The sequence below is a fragment of the Belonocnema kinseyi genome, chromosome 8 (genome assembly GCF_010883055.1).
Source record: "Belonocnema kinseyi isolate 2016_QV_RU_SX_M_011 chromosome 8, B_treatae_v1, whole genome shotgun sequence".
Classification (NCBI taxonomy): domain Eukaryota; kingdom Metazoa; phylum Arthropoda; class Insecta; order Hymenoptera; family Cynipidae; genus Belonocnema; species Belonocnema kinseyi.
In genome coordinates, this window is record NC_046664.1 from 13,377,490 (window position 1) to 13,395,858 (window position 18,369).

Below are 18,369 nucleotides of genomic sequence, written 5' to 3' on the forward strand. Positions count from 1 at the left end.
ACATGAGGGATAGGAAAGTAGGAGAAGTGAGGGGGAATGAGAAGAGGATGATGTAAGAGGAGTAATGGAAAATGAGGATAGCGGATGTAGGACAAGTAAGGGAAAATGAAGAGAGGGAAAATCAAGAGAGGGAAAGTAGGAGAAGTATATACGAATTAAGGAAAGTGGCAGTGGGGTAAGTAGAAGGGAAATTCGGGTAGTAAAATTGCAGGAAGGGTAAGTGCTGTGCAGCGAGGGGGGTAGAAGTATAAAAAACATGGGGAGGATTGAGAGGAAATTAGCAGGCGAAATAAGAAGAGAAGAAATAAGAAGAGGAGAAAATAGATGTGATTACGGAAAATGAGGTATGGTTAAATGAAGAAATTGAGATGAAATTAGGAATGGAAAGTAAAGGAAGTGAGGAAGAGTAGAGGAAATAATTCGATGTAAGGGAATAGGTCGATATTTTTTTCTAGAAGGGGAATTGAGGGGTAATATGGTAGGCAAGTTGGGGAAGTGAGGGAGGACAAGTTGATAAATGGTGGGATGCAGGACTGTAATGAGAGGGTGACGTTTAGTATCGAGTGTGGTAGGGGAAGCAGAGAAAGGAAAAGTAGGTAAAAGCAGGGTAAGTAAAGGATGGGCACTATAGGTAGTAGGGAAAGTCTTCGGAGGGGAATTATGGGAAAGGAGGGGAAGTAGGCTAAATAAGGAGGAATGAGGGAATTAAAGAATAGAAGGGGGATATTTCAGCGACAAATTTTTTTGTATAAACATAAAGTTCAAAGGAATCATCATCGAACCTCTCCTTATTGGGAGAGTGTTCTCAGACTATAGAGCTGAATAAAGAGAGAGAGAGAGAGAGAGAGAGAGAAAGATGCAGAAAAAGAAGGATCGGATGGTTGATCATGGATGTGAAACTGTGTTACCGAGGCACTGCTTCATTGAGAGAAAGGTTGAAAATGGTCAAGTGATCAGAAAGAGAGAGAGGATTTTGATAGTGGATCGACGATCTATATACTATACGTATGTGTGTAAAACCTTGTCTTGGGTAGACCGAGACACATGCTCTGAGTCCGCACCCTGTCTCCTCTATCGGTTCTCGTTCCAAAGCCGGTCGTTTTACACGACACTGGTGTCCGATATTGTCGTCGGGAGGCCGTTTTTACTACCCAACGCCTCTCTGTCGATAAGACTTGGAAATATGCACTGCGGACTGAATTCAGATTATTTGCATCGATAACATTTTCCAGGAAGCAATATACTTCTAGAATTCCTGTCCCTTTTTAATTTAATGCATTTACATTGTTTTCCAGCGAGGTTTTAGCCACTAGAAATGTTCGTGAATACCAGAATTTAAAAATGATAAAAATTAAAAAAGACTTAAAAAAATTCAAAGTGTTCAAAAAGTTCCAGAGCTTTCAAAATAATTTACAAATATTCAAAATAATTAGCAAGATTTCAAAAGAGTTCACAAGAATTCAGAATAGTTTATAAGAATTCAGCAGCATTTGAGAGACTTCAGAGCCATTTAATATACTTCAAACGTATTCGGGGAGATCAAAAAGTTTAATATAATGCACAAGAACTCACAGTAAAACACAATAAAATAATTTAAAAAATGAAGTGAGGGAAAAGAGTGCAGAAAGGCCAAAGAATTGAAAGGAGTTAATTCAAAAGTATTTAAAATAATTTAAAGAAATTGAAAATAAATCGAACTAATCTAAATTAAGTAAAAACGATTAACAAAAATTCACAAGAATTCAAAATAATTCTCAAGAATTTGAAAGAATTCATAAGAATACAAACGAATTTAAAGTAATTTGAAACAATGCACAAAAATTGAAACGAATTCAGAAGCATTTTGAAGAATTCATAAGAATTTAGAGATTAACAATTTTTAAAGAATTTAGAAGAATTCAAAAGAATTGAAAAAATTCGAAGAATCGAACGAGTTAAAAAAAAATCGAAAGAATTCAAAAAAATTCAAACAATTCCAAGAATTGGAAAGAATAAAAAAATTTAAAAAGAATTCATAGAATTCAAACAATTCAAAAGCACCTTAGAAAGTCATAATAATGCACAACAATTTTAAAGCATCTACAAAAATTTAGACGAATTCATAAGTAGGTGAAAGAATTCATCAGCATTAAAAAGAATTCTAAAGAATTCTCAAGAATTTACAAGAATATTAAAGACTTGACATAAGACAAATTGACAAAGTAATTCAAACCAAAGTCACAAGATTCCATAGATGCCCAGTAATTCAAAAGACTTCCCAAGAATTCAAAAATGTAAACAATTCGAAATAATTCAAAAAGTTCAAAAGTAATTACAAGAATTTGAAATGAAAACAATCAAAGAAATCAGATAGGTCAAACAAATCAAAAACATTAAAAATAATTCACTAATATTAGTATTAATTAGCATAAATTCAAAGGAATTATCAAAATTTGAAAAAATTTCAAAATGTTTCAAAAACGCTCACAGGAATTCAAAAATATTCACAAAAATTTATAATAAATAAACATAGTTCAAAACTATGTAGGAATTTAAATGCATTAAAGAAAATATAAAATAATTCACAAGATTTAAAAAAAAATACGCAAAAATTCAAAAGAATTTAAAGGAATTAAAACAAATTCAAAAGAATTGAAGGGGAATTTAAAAGAATTAAAAGTAATACAAAAATTCAAAATAATTTGAAAAATTTAAAGATTTGAAAGGAATCAGTCAAAGCATTGAAAAGAATTCAGAAAGGTCAAATAATTGAAAAAATTAATGAATTAAAATATATGCAAAATGATTCACTAAAATTTTAAATAATTAAAATTACTTAAAAGTAAGGAACGAGAATCCAGTAGTATTCGAAGGAATTTACTAGCGTTCAAAAGAATTCTCTAGAATTCAAAACAAATCAAAATAATTTGAATAAATTCCAAAGATTTTAAACGAGTTTAAAGATATTCAAAGAATTCAAAAGTACCAAAAGAATCCATGGAATTTGAAACTACTTGAAAAAATTAAAAGAATTAACAAGAATTCACAAGAGTTCAAAATAAATCACAATAATTTAGAATAATAATAAAGAGTTTATAAGATATCAAGAAAATGCAAGAGAGTTCAAAAGAATGCACAAGAATTCAAAAAAATTTTCCAGAATTGAAAATAATCAACAAGAATTCACAAGAATTCATAAATATTTAAAAGGATTTATAAGAGTGAGATGAATCTAAGTGGCTGTACCTGCATATATAAGTAACAATTTAAATGACTCTAAAATAATTAGAAGAAGTCAAAGCATTCAAAAATGCACAAGAATTCAAAAGAATTCGTGTGAGTTTAAAAATAATTAAAATAAATGAAAAAATTCTCGAAAAGAGTTCAAAATAATGTACAAGAATTCGAAAGAATTAAAAAAGTTCTAACGATTTCACAGAAATTCACAAGAATGCACAACTATTTAAAAGGATTTATAGGAATTCAAAATAATTTCAATGAGTTTAAAAGAATTTCAAAGTATTCAAAAGAATGAAATAAGAATCCACAAGAGTTGAAAAGAATGTAAAAAAGAATTTACAAAGATTCGAAGGAAATAACTGAAATTCGAATGACTTCAAAATAGTTGGAAAAAGTCAATGTATTTAGAATTATGAAAAATTATTAGGAACTAAGGTATTAAGAATAAAAAAAAAGCAACAAGGGTTAAAAAGAATGTACAAGAATATTTAAAATAAATTATAGTATTACAAAAATTTAAATTAATTCAAAAGAATTTGAAAAATTAAAAGGGACTCAAATGAATGGAAAGGTAATCTAGAATTCAATGAATTCACGAGAATACCAAGAATTTAAATAATTCAAAGATTTCAAAACAATGCAAAAGAATGTAAAGAAATTTAAGGAATTCAAAGAATTACTAATAATTCACAAAAATTTCAAAAATATGAAAGATTTCGCAAGTATGTAAAAGAATTCGGCCGCATAAAAAAGAATTAACAAGAATTCAAAGGGCTGTACAAAAATTCAAGAGAACTCACAAACATCCAAAAGGATTCTGAAGAATTTAAAAAACTTTACAAGGATTCAAAAGAGTTTGAAGATATGAAAAAATTCTAAAGGCTTTAAAGAATTCAAAAAATTCAAAAAAATTCGAAAATTTAAAAGAATAAAAAAATTCAAAAGAATTCAAAAGATTTTACAATGATTCAAAGAAATACAAAAAAATTTTAAGGAATTCGCCAAAAATCTAAAGGACTCAGAAGAATTCAAAAGACTTTACAAGGATTCAACAGAGTTTACAAGATTTCAAAAGAATTGGAAAGCCATACAATATTTCAAAGAAGTCAAAGCAAACAAAAAAATTTTAAATAATTTACAAAAATTTAAAAGAATTTCAAAGACTTCACAAGAGTTCAAAAGAATTCACAAGGGTTCAAAATAGTCCAAAAGAATTCAAAATAATTTACAAGAATTAACAAGAATCCATATGAATTTACAAGTATTTGATAGGATTCTTAAGAATACGATGAATCCATGCAGCCTTCAGTCATTTTGAAATGAATAGGAATTTATAAGGGTCGAAAACCGATTTTGAAGCTCACAAAAAATTAAAAATTAATTTTCATACACTTTGTGCTGAATCAGCTCAAGGAGACGTATTTGTTTGGAAGCTTAAAAACTTCAATTACCTACAATTAATGCAAGCAAACTCCCTAAACTTGTTAAAACTTCTGCTTTACGAGTCTCTGAAAAGTTAAGATAGCTTGTAAAAGTAATGCGGAAGAGGAAATTGGAAACAGAAGTTAAAAAGAGAATGTTCCAAAGGGCATTTTACCTTCTCTTGAATTTTATCTAAATATTTCCTCTGAATATTTCAAATAAATATCTTCAAAAAAGAATACAATTTTCAAAAAAGAAAGAAATTTTTTAAATAAAAATATTTGTAGAGGTTCCTGTAAAAGAAATTGCGGTAAGCTTTGCATTAAATTGATGTCATCTACATTTTTACTGAAAATCCTGTAAAAGCAGACTCATGTTATACGTGATATAACTTTTTCCCTACTAAAAGGTTTTTCGTATAAAATATCAACAAAAATTTAGAATCAATTTAGGCAATTTTCGTTCGAAAAATGTTGAAAGCATAACAAATATTCTGTCATGGAATACAAGTTCACAATAATTCGTAATAATTGAAAATAATTTAGAAGGATTCGAAGAAAACTCAAACTGATGAAATACTTCAAAAGAATTCTGGGAGGTCAAAGAATTGAAAAGAATTCTAAGAATTTAAACGACCTCAAAAAGCTCCGAAAGAATTCAAAAGAATTGAAAATAATTCACAAAAACTCCAAAGAGTCAATAAGAATCTAAAATAATTCACAAGATTTCAAAACAATTCATAAGAATTTAGAAGTTGGCAAAACAATGCACAAGAATTTCCAAGAATTAAAATATTTCAAAGAAATTTACAAGAATTTAAAGAATTCGCGAGATTTTAAAGGAATGCACAAGGATTTAAAAAAATTAAAAGTTATAAAACAATTAAAAAAAAATCAAAAAATTGAAAAGAATTCACAAAAATTTTAATTAATGAAACTTATTAAAAAGAAGTGACTACAATTCACAAGAATTCACAAGATTCACAAGAATCAAAAGAATGCATAAGAATAGAAAAGGATTCATAATTATTAGAAACGATTATAGTGAATCACAAAAATTTTAAAGAATTCAAAGGAATTGAAAAGTCTTAAAAAGAATTTATCAGCATTCAAAATAATTCAGTAAAATTGGATGAATTGAAAAGAATTCAAAGAGTTATAAAATAATTAAAATAATTTAGAAGAATTCAAGGAATTTAAAAGAATTCAAAAATTTTCGGCACGGTAGGGCTGTCCAATTTTTATTTTTTTTTTATTTTATAAGTATTACCCAGAAATTGGTTTAAGTTCACAAAAAAACGCATTTTTTTAAAGGTGAAAGATATTTAGAGATACGGCCATAGAACACAAATCAAACAGTTATTTTGAAATACCGTCCCCATAACTCTATTTTATAGGAGCCCGACAAAAGCCCATAAGTGGGTAATTGCATTCTGTAAGTTTTTAGTGATAATTTTGATTTTTTGGAATTTGAAAAAATGTTTTTCAATGAATGAAGTTTTATTTTCCATAAATAATTAGGTGCTTAAATAAATTATTCAAACAATTTATTATTGTTTATAGCAAATTTCCTCTAGTACAGAGTTAGAAAGTCGCGCTTATTCGACAGTTTAAAAAAATAAGTTTCCACTTTTTATCCACTTTCCAATCGGTGTGAGGTAATAATTATAGCAAATGAACACAATTGTTTAAACAAATTATATTTTTTTATAACTATCATATCCTATGGTATATGTGACATTATTGATATTATTGAAGTTTTTTTGCAAACTTTTAAGTCTATCCGAAATCTTTAAAATCTGTATGAAATCTTTAGGAAATCTTTGAAATTTTTGTGCACTCTTTGAAATCTTTCTGAAATCTTTGTGAAATCTTTCAAGCCTATCCGAAATCTTTGAGAAATCTGTCAAATCTTTATGAAATATTTGGAAAATCTTTGAAATCTTGGTCAAATCTTTGAAATCTTGGTGCAATCTTTGCGAAATATTAAAAATATTTTTGAAATATCTACTATTATTTATGAAATTATTTAAATCGTTGTAAATTATTTGACAAATCATTGAAATCTTTGTGAAGTTGGAAAATTTATCTGAATCTTACCAAAATATTTGGAAACTTTGTGTAATATTGGTAAAATCCTTCAAATCTTTGGAAATCTTCGCAAAATTATCGAATTATTAAAAAAATATTTTATTTAGTTTCTATCTTTGAGATATTATTATAATATTTCTGAAATATTTGAAATATTTTTGAAATATGTGATGGCATTTGTGAAATTATTGAAATCTTTGTGATATCCTTGGGAAATCATTAAAATCGTTGTGCTCTCTTTAAAATCTATCCAAAGTCCTTGCGAAATATGTGAAAACTTAGAAATCCTTAGAAAATCATTGAAATCTTTATGAATATTTGCATAATTTATAAAATATTTTTAGAATATCTGATACAAATTTTAAAGTTATTTAAATCTTTGCGAAATGTTTGAAATCTTTGGAAAATCATTATAATCTTTCTTAAATATTCGAAATATTTTGGATTTCGCAATCTTCGAGATCTATTATAAATCTTTGAAATATTTCTGAAATTTTTAATGATGTTTGTAAAATTATTGATATCTTTGCAAAATCTTTGGGAAATCATAGAAACCTTTGTGCATTCTTTAAAATCGATTTTTGTGAAATAATTGAAATCTTTGTGAAATTTTTTATCTCTATCCGAAATCTTTGAATTTATTTTAAAAGCTTTTTAAAATATCTGATATTATTTGTGAAGTTATTGAAATCTTTGAGAAAAATTTAAATCTTTGTGCACTTTTGGAAATCTATCTGAAATCTTTGTTAAATCTTTGGAAAATCATTGAAATCTTTCTGAAATTTTTGTAAATCTTTGCGAAATGTTAAAAAAATATTTAATAATATTTGGGAAGTTATTGAAATCTTTGGTAAGTCATTGATATCTTTGGTGCGATTTTTGAAATCTATCTAAAATCTTTGCGAAATATTTGAAATATTCTTGGAATCTTTGTGAAATTATTCAAATCTTTATAAAATCCTTGGGAAATTATTGAAAGCTTTGTGAAATCTGTTAAAACTATCCGAAATATTTGCGAAATATTTAAAATTCTTAGAAAAAATTTGAAAAGTTTGTAAAATATTTATGATATCTTTGGAAATATTTTGAAAGTATTTTAAATATTGTTGAAATATTTGGTAATATTTGTGAAATTATTGAAATCAGTAAAGTCGTTGTGAAATTTTTGAAATTCTTAGGAAATCATGGAAATCTTTCTGAAAATTTTGGAAATTTTTGCGAAATATTTAAAAAATATTTAATAATATTTGGGAAATCATTGATATCTTTTGTGCAATCTTTGAAATCAATCTAAAATCTTTGTGAAATTATTGTAATATTTATTAAATATTAGCAAACCTCTGAAAAATGTTTAAAAAAATATCTAATAATAATTGTGAAATTATTGAAATCTTTGGTGCAATCTTTGAAATCCATCTAAAATCTTTGCGAAATATTTGAAATCTTAGTGAAATATTTGTGAAATTATTAAATCTTTTAAATCTATCCGAAATCTTTGCGAAATATTTGACATTCTTAGAAAATCATTGAAAAGTTTTTAAACTATTTGTATATCTTTGGAAATATTTTCAAAATATTAAAAATATTGTTGAAATATTTGTTAATATTTGTGAAATTATTAATACCATTAAAGTCGTTGTGAAATCTTTGAAATCATGGAAATCTATGTGAATTGTTTCCGATATCTTTGGAAATCTTTTCAAATATTAGAAATATTTTTGAAGTATTTGGTAATATTTGCGAAATCATTTAAATAATTGAAGTCTTAGTGAAATTTTTTAAGTCTATCCGAAATGTTTGCGAAGTCTTGAAAATCTGTATGAAATATTTGGAAATTCATTGAAATCTTCGTGAACTTTTTCTAAAATGTTTGGTAATCTTTCTGAAGTATGTGAAATATGTAAAAATATTTGATAATATTTGTGAAGTTGTTGAAAGCTTTGTGAAATGTTTGGAAAATTAATCAAATCTCTGTGAAATATTTTTAATCTATCTCAATTCTTTGCCGAATATTCGAAATCTTTGGAAAATTAGTAAAATCTTTGTGCAATTTTTGTGAAATCTCCGTGAAATCATTCTGAAATCTTTTTGAAATCTTTGCAAAATATTTGGTAATAATTGTAATAATTGTAAAATTTGTGGAATCTTAAAAAAATTATTGAAATCTTTGTGCACTTTTGGAAGTCTGTCAGAAATATTAAAAATCTTTGTAAAATCTTTAGAAAATCAAGGCAATCTTTGCGAAATATTCGAAATATTAAAAAAATTTGTTCGTTGCAATTTTTGAAATGTATCTAAAGTCTCTGCGAAATATTTGAAACCTTTTGTAAAAACTCATTGAGATTATTGGAATATTTGTTAAATTATGGAAAATCTTTGTGAAATTTTAAAAATATTTTCGGAATATTTGATGATATTTGAGGAACTATTATATTTGAAATCCTTAGAAATTCATTAAAATGCTTGTAAATTCTTTTTGATATCTTTATAAATCTTTTCAAAACATATTTTGAATATTTTTGAAACTTTTGGTATTCGTGAAATGATTGAAATCATTGAAATCTTTGTGTGAAATCTTTCTGATATTTTTGGAAATCTTTTAAAAACATTCGAAATATTTTTGAAATATTTGGTAATATTTGTGAAATTTTTGAAATCTTTAAAGTCTTTGTTAAATCTATGAAATCTATCTGAAGCCTTTGCAACAAAATTTTAATCTTATAAATCTTTAGGGATTCATTCAAATCTTTGTGAAATCTTTCTTATATTTTTAGAAATATTTTTAAGATATTAAAAATATTTTTTCAATTTCTGATAATATTGGTTAAATTATTTAAATTATTAATGTCTTTGTGAAACCTTGTAATTCTATCCAAAATATTTTATACCCACCTGAAATCTTTGGAAAATTATTAAAATCTTTGTAAAATCTCTGGGAAATCATTTAAATCTTTGTGAATTTTCGGGAATCTATGTGAAATCTTTGCGAAATATTTGAAATCTTTGTAAAATCTTGGGGAATTTATTGAAATCTTTGTGAACTTTTTCTGAAATCTTTGGGAATCTTTGCTAAATATTTGAAATAAAAAAAATATTTGATAATATTTGCGCAGTTTCTAAAATCTTTGTGAAAATTTTGAAAAATCAGTGAAATCTCTCTGACATATTTTTAATATATCCGAAATCTTTTCAAAATTATCTGAATATTTGAAAAATGAATCAATTCTTTCTGCAATCTTTGAAAACTACAGGAAATCTTTAACGAAACCTTCACAATTTTTGCAAAATGTATAGGAAATTAATAAAATCTTTGTGGAAACTTTTCAATGCACCAGAAATCTTTTCGAAATTTTTGTAAAATCATTTAAATATTTGTGAAATCTTGGGCAATCTTTGCGAAATATTTGAAATGTTATTTAAACATTTTGTTATATTTGTGAAATCTTTGCCAATATAAAATTTACACATGTATCTATTATTTATTATTATTACATTATTTTCATTGTTTATTTATTATTCATGATTGGCGTAAAATTTTCACATAATATAATATTATTATACTATGTAGAAAATGTGATATTTAAGTTTTATGTCTATGCCCCCTCCTCCTAGAAAAAAGGCTCCACCACTTCAAGGGTGCCCACCTATTTTATTTTTTAATTTTTTAAATAAATATACAATTGAAATCATTTCCTTTTCGATTTTTCCAATGAAGAAAAATTTCAAAAGTTAGTACTAAAGGCTCAAAATATTTAAAAACCACAAAACATCAAAACAATTGACCGCGAACGAAGCGCTCACGCTGCAACCCGACGCACAAAATTGTACGTCAGGTTGTCGCGCACAAAATCGAATGAATAATCATTAATTAATAATTAATGAAATTATTATTTTTTTTATCATTATTTAGCACATTTCGCGTGCCCGAAACAATGAAAATTTAAAGAATAAAAACAATACAAATAAAAAACAATAAAACAAGAAAGAATAAAAATTTATTTTAAAACGAATGAGGCATTAGTTAAAGTACAAGTAAAAAATAAAAATATGATATTTAACAAAAATATCAATTTTCAGTTAATAGTTGAATTTGAAATAAAAATAGGTGAACCTCTACCAAGAAGATTAGTCTGCCCCCCCCCCCCCAAAAAAAGAAGAATTATCAGTTAAGTTAACAGTTTAAAACAATTACATTTCAATAAAAAATGTAATCAATTTTAACAAAATATTTAAACATTGAGCCAAGTAGTTAAATTTTGAACTAAAAAGTCGAATTGTCAAGAAAATAGCTGAACACTTTACAGATTTTTTTTGTACCCAAAAGAGATGACTTTTAGAACCGAAAATATAAATTTTCTTAAAAAATTATCGTTATTTTATAACCAACTAGTTGAAATTTCTACAGATTTATTTCAACTAAAGAAAATTTTAATTTGAAATTAAACTCAGAAATATTAATTTTCAGAAAAATAGCTAATATAATTTTATTAAATAATATGAATTTAATTAACAATATTTTGAATCTTCAATCATATCAGATTAATTTTCTACCAAAACATTTAAATATTCACCAAAAAAAGATAACTTTTTAATAAAGATGTCGAATTTTTAAAGTATACTAAAATGTATAAGAATATTTTAGGCCTCGTAAAATCAAAGAATAATAAAATGATTTTTTATTTTGAAAAATTAATTTAAAAAAATGGAAAACGATTTCAAAAAGTTTAAAAAAAAGAATTAGGCATTTTTTTAATTTCGCTGAATTAAAAAAATGTTGAAAGAATAATTCGAATCTGTTTCACATACAAGGTTTAAAAGTTTGAAAAATATTGCATTTGATTAATTTTGATGAATTATTAGAATATTCGAATCAATTTAAAGCAGATTCTGAAAAAATAGAATGGAATTTGAACCCAAAAAAATCTAATTTTGAAATTTTTTATTTTTACTCTATTTACTATTTTAAATTAGAATTTTTAAAAAATTTTAGGCGAAATTTGAATCATTTTAATATATACTTCAAAGGCTTGAAAAGATTAAACAAAATTTAGATTTTTAAAGATTTCAAATAAAAAAATTAAAGAATTTTAGGAATTATAAAATATTTCAAGACAATAATTTTTTCTAAGATGCCTAGGAAAAGGTTTAATTAATTTGTTTTGTTTAAACAATTTATTTCTAGAAAATCTTTTACAAGATTTCGAAACATTTTAATTATTTTCAAAATTGCGAAAAAAAAATCTCTAAAATTATAGTTAGATAATTATATTCAAAAACTTTGTAACAATTTAATCAATAATTTAAAATTTTAAAAGATTAAAAGAATTTCAAAGCAAAATGTAGATTTTAAAAGATTTTCAAACAAAATTTTGGGGCTTTGAAAGATTTCAAAAAGTATTAAAAAAAAGAATCAGACATTGTTTTTTAATTTCGCTGAATTAAAAAGTCTTTTAAAAAAATTTGAATCCGTTTCATAGATAAGGTTTAGAAGTTTAAAAAAGATTGCATTTTATTTATTTTTTTGAATTTTTAGAAAATTCGAATTAATTTGAAAACTTAAAAATTAAATGTAGATTTTTGAAGACTTCGAAAAAAGAACTTAAAAGCTTTGTAAGTATTTTGTAGGGTTTCATGTTTTTTGAAAGAATAAATAATTTTTATAAAATTATAAAATTGCGGAAAATTTAAAATTCTTAAATTTGATAAATCGCTGATGATAAAACTCTGGATAGTTTATAATATTACAAAATTTGAAACTGTTTGAATCTAAACAATTATCAATGGTTTAAATTACAAATAGAATGAATAAATATTTAATAAAATGAAAAATATATTTATTATATAAAATTATTTTAATAATTATTTTATTAATTGATAATTTTCTTATTGTTAATATTCGGGAAGATTATAAATAAGGGGTTTCTCTTTGTTCGACCAGCGATTTTCTGTGAACGTCGCTTGACAAAAATAACCTGAAGGTCGCGGTAAAGGTGGGGCGTCTCTAGTTTTTAAATTATCGAACGTATACGTTTCAAGGCCGTTCAAATAGGCGAGCTTTCACTGTTTTTTTCTTTTATTCGGAATTTTTTAGCACTGCAAACTTCATTTTGCAAAATTTTTCAGTCATCTCTTAAAAATGTAAAAAAATCTAGAAAATTACAATTCAATTTTTTAAATGGTAAAAATATTTTCTAAATTTTAGGAAACAAATCAAATAGGTTCAAACTATATTTCGCATGTTCAAACTTGAAAGTCCTAAGGAATTTTAAACTGACTGGAATTTTTGCTAAAATTAGACAATATCCTCTAAAATAAAAAACTGCACAAGACGCAATTGATGATTTTATTTTTTTAGGCATTGAAAAATATAACAGTATTTCAGCATGGCCCTTGAAATACACGGTTACATTTTTTTTCTAAATTTTTTCAATGTAGGAAATTTGGTTAAATTATTCTATATAAGCCTAGTACCGTAACCTTTTTTCGAACCCGCGAAAATGTTGCAAATAAAAAAATAAAAAATTTCCCAAATTTTCAAAATGTTGGACCATTTTGTTGCAAATTATAGAAAACAGAATTTTTGCTCATCCCTGGAAGGAATAGAATTTTGAGTTAAAAAAATAATTGAATATGAGAAAATTCTTTGAAATTAAAAAAATTAAAAACTGAAGTAAATTATGGATAAATGTTGATCTATTCTTTGTAAAAAAAAGTTTCTGTAGACTATATGCAGGTGAGGTTTGGTGTTCCGGAAACTTGAGTAAAACAGCAAGTGTCTCTGAAACTGGCGACGACAGGGTAATGAAAAGTTGTTACTGTCAACTGCCAACTGCCGATGCATAGTGCCATTGCGAATAATTTTGGCTGACTAGTGGACTCGCTTGTCTGACTGTCCTTTTGTACCTCAGCTTCCGCACTCTATCCCCTTAAGCCCTCATAACTCCCTCATTAAATTATTTATAGTTTATGGAATCCGGCAAACTAGTGCAGAGAATGTCTGGACTCGTCAGTAAATTCGTAGATTTATATCAGATCCGATCCATGCAAGATGTTCGCTCGACATTTAATGGAGATCTTCATTCGTCGAAGATCGCAATAATTCATTTTGTTTTCGTGACCGAAAATATCTTTCCCAGACTGCGTTTATTCTGTTAAACCCCTGTTGCCTTTTTAACTATCTATCGCTTGAAACGTTTTCAACTAGATTCAATTTTCCAAGGAAAAAATTGGACTTTCTGACACAGGCTTTACCTTCCATATCGTAGCCAAAGACAATTATTCATCAATCTATAAATAGAGGGATTTTACTTTCATTTGCCCAACAAAAAAATTCAACTTTCTCAGACGGGATTTACCATCCATTTTGCTACACAGATTTTTAAAAATTAGATTATGAATAGACCATTTGTATTTGTTATTTGTCCCGAAGCAAAAATATAATTTCCTTATGTATGCTTTACCCTCCATATTGTGTTTAGAGATGTTTACATGTCAATATATGAATAAAATTTTTTATTTTTATCTGTCTAAAAATAAAATCAAACGTCCTTACCTATGCTTTACTCTCCATACTACATTCAAATTAAGATGTAATCGGGCTTTACCCTCCATGCCGCGGGCAAAGGTGTTCAAAGATTAATAAATGAATAGACACGTTTCACTTTTATGTGCCCCCAAGAAAAAATCTGACTACTTTGCAAAGGATTTACCCTCCATATCACTGTTATAGATGTTTACATATCAATATATCAATAAATGAATTTTATTTTGATATGCCTAACGTTAAAATAGAACATCATCACCTGGGATTTACCCTCCATATTGATGTTAAAGATGTTTACACATCAATCTGTAAGTAGACGCGTTTAACTGTTTATTGGACCCAATTCAAAAATCAGAATGAATGACATAGGCTTAACTCTCCATATCACGGTCAAAGATGTTTAAAGATTAATTAACAAATAGCGGCCTTTTACTCTCATTCATACTGAATCAAAAATCTAAAGTGCTTTCACAGGCTTTACCCTCCATTTAGCTGACAATGTTGTTTTCGCATCAATCTAAAAATATAAGCGTTTAATTGTGATCTGACCTAAGATAAATATTTAATGCTCTAACGCAGGCTTTACCCTTCATATCAAGGTCAAATATGTTGAAAGATTAATTTATAAACAGACGATTTTTACTATTATCTGCCAAAGGAAAAAAAACTAATTTTGTTGCACAGACTTTACCCTCCATATTGCGGTCAAAAATATTTATAAATCAATCTATAAATAGACACATTTCACTTTTATCTGTCCTGAAGCATAAATCTAAGTTTCTCACCGAGGATTTATCCTTTATATCATGGTCAAAGGCGTTTAAAAGTTAATTTAAAAAAAGCAGTCTTAGGGCGAAAAGCAAACGCTTCCACATATACTTTACTCTCCATATCGTTATCAATGATGATCACATGTAAGTCTATAAATAGACGCGTTTAATTGTCGGCCTTAATGAAAATATCTTACCCTCTTTTACCGACTTTACCCTCCATATCATGGTCAACATATCTTTACCCTTTGAATCATGGTCAACGATGTTTAAAGATTAATCTATAAATGATCACTTTTTACAATTGTCTGCCCAAGGCAAAAATATAACGCTGTGGTGCAGACTTTACCCTCCATATCACGGTCAAAGATGTTTTAAAGCTTCATTTAAAAATGGCGGTGTTTAACTTTTATCTATTTTTAATGTAGTTAAATGTGTTTATAGATTAATCTATGAATAGACAAGTTTTATTTTTATCTTTCCGAAGGAATAATAATAAGTAACGCTATCAGGCAGAATTTACGAAATCCTGCATTTCTCTGAATTTCCTGAGATCCTGGAATTGCCTTGCCTTGCATTTTCAGAAATCACTGAAATTTTCTGAATTCTCTGAATTCGCTGAAGTTTTTAATTTTTTTAATTCCTGAAATATTCTGGATTCCTTGATTATTCTGAATTTCTTCAATTCCTTGGATATTTTTAATTCGTGAAATGTCTTCAATTTTTCCAAATCACTCTATTCCTATAATATCCTGGATTCCAGATATTTTCGTAATTTTAGGTATTTATGAAATAATTTGATTTCCTTGAATATCTTGGATTCCTGAAGTTCTCCTAACGTTATGAATTCATGAAACAATCTGAATTCCAAGGGAATTCCCAGATTTCAGAAAATTTATAGAATTCAGGGAATTCGTAAAGTTCAAATAATTTTTAGAATTCATATAGGGTATTCTTATAATTTAACAAATTCAGAGAACTTTATGGATTTAACAATAATGCAAGGAATTTTGGGAATATAGCCGAATTTATTGAATTCAGATAGTTTAGAGAATTTAAAGGAATTCAGACGCGTTTCACTTTTATCTGAACTAAAGCTCCACTGTAGGATTTACCCTCCATATCGAAACCAAAGATGTTTACAAATAAATATATAAATAGACGCGTTTTACTTTTATCTGTCCCAAAGAAAAAACCTGAAACTCTACCAGAGGATTAACTTACCATATCGCATTTAAAACTTTTTATTTATAAATCTATAATCAATCAAATAAAAAAAATCAATCTATATATATATATATATATATACACGGATTTTTCTTTTATCTGCCTTAAAGCAAAAATCTGATAGGTTTTACCCTCCATCTCAAAGTTAAAGATATTTATCCATCAATTTATAAATAGACGAGTTTTTCTTTTACCTGCACCAAAGCAAAAATTTAAAATATAACAGAGGACTTACCCTCCATATCGCATTTACAGATCCTTACCTATGAATTTTTAAATAGAAGCGTTTCAATTTTATCTGACCAAAGGAAAAATCGAAAGCTCTACCATAGGATTTACCGACCATATCGCAGTCAAAGATGTTTACCCATCAATCTATGAATAGACGGGGTTTTCTTTTATTCGCACCAAAGCAAAAATCTGAACCTCTGCTATAGCCTTTAATCTCCATATCGAAGTTAAAGATATTTGCCCATCAAATTTATAAATAGACGGGTTTTTCTTTTATCTGTCAAAAGAAAAAATCGAAAGCTATAGGATTTACCGTCCATATTGCAGTCAAAGATGTTTACCCATCAATCTATAAATAGACGGCCTTTTCTTTTATGTGCACCAAATCAAAAATCTGAACCTCTTCTGTAGGATTTACCCTCCATATTAAAGTTAAAGATATTTATCCATCAATCTATAAATAGGCGGGGTTTTCTTTTATTCACACCAAAGCTAAAATCTGAAGCTCTGCTATAGGCTTTACTCTTCATATTGAAGTTAAAGATATTTACCCATCAATCTATAAACAGACGGGTTTTTCTTTTACCTGCAATAAAGCAAAAATCTGAAGCTCAGCTATAGGCCTTAACCTCCAAATCGAAGTTAAATATATTTACCCATCAATCTATAAATGGACGGGTTTTTTTATCTGCACCAAAGCAAAAATCTAAAACTCTACCAGAGGACTTACCCTCCATAACATATTTAAAGAAGTTTACCTATCAATAAATAAACAGGCGCGTTTCACTTTTATCAGACCAAAGAAAAAGCGGAATCTCTACCATAGGATTTACCAACCATATCGCAGTCAAAGATGTTTACCCATCAATCTATAAATAGACGGGTTTTTCTTTTATCTGCCCTAAAGCAAAAATCTTATAGGATTTACCCTCCATATCGCAATTAGATATTTACCCATCAATCCATGAATAGACGTGTTTTTCTTTATCTGCACCAAAGCAAAAATCTAAAACTTTACCAGAGGACTTGCCCTCCATATCGCAGTCAAAGATGTTTACCCATTAATCTATAAATAGACGCGTTTTACTATAATCTGCCCAAAAGAAAAAATCGAAAGCTATACCAAAGACTACCCTTAACGCTTTTTAATTTTATTTACCTCAAAGCAAAAAACTGAAATTTTACTATGGAATTTACCCTCCATATCGCATTTAAAGATGTTTACCTATCAATTTATAAATAGACGCGTTTCACTGTTATCTGTCCACAGATAAAAATCTAACGCTTTGGTACAGGATTAACTTTTTAATTCGTGGTCAAACATATTTACATATCAATCTATTAATAACCGTGTTTCACTGCTATCTGTCCTAAGGCGAAAATAAAATATTCTTGCAGACTTTACCCTTCATATCGCAGTCAAAGATGTTCACACATTATTATATTAGTAGTCACGTTTAACTGTCATCAGTTCCAAAGCCAAAATCGGATTCTCTGATACGGCCTTTACTATCCATATCACATTCAAAGTTGTTTACGATTAAAAAATGGTATTTTAGAAGCCCGTTGATAGTGTTCAGAAAAAAATAGTTACCTCCTCTCAGAATCCAATACCAAACTGTTCCAGGACCCAGGAGCAGATAATTCATATAGGGATAAGAAGGCATGCAAGAGCTTGCAAAGAAAGCTGCATCTTGAATACCTTTGAGAGGAAGAAAATGCGAGATCAAAGAAAAGGAATAAGAAGAATAGAAGGAGCGAGCCCAAAAGGACCGTGATGGCTCACGTACGAATAACATCCGGGCCAAAAGGGAAGGAGGACATCCGATCCGATTCGTCCTCGAGAGATGCCAGTAACTCCTGAGTA